Here is a 252-nt window from a genome sequence, read left to right on the forward strand (position 1 = left end):
TATTATCATCATTACTATTATTATATTATTACTACTCTTATTATAATAGTCGTATATACACACTAACAACACTTCCCTATCATTGTCATTATTATTATAACTCTAACGTATATCTATAACATAAAGCAAAATAGATAACTTAGAATAGCACTTACTTCTCATACCTTATTAACCAAATATTTTACACTCATATAGCAGTCTCACCCCAAGTTTTTATTTTTTGAAATATTCAAGAACTGTTATAATATATAA

This window comes from Trypanosoma equiperdum, assembly GCF_001457755.1.
Source record: "Trypanosoma equiperdum strain OVI genome assembly, contig: ctg_1962, whole genome shotgun sequence".
NCBI lineage: Eukaryota > Euglenozoa > Kinetoplastea > Trypanosomatida > Trypanosomatidae > Trypanosoma > Trypanosoma equiperdum.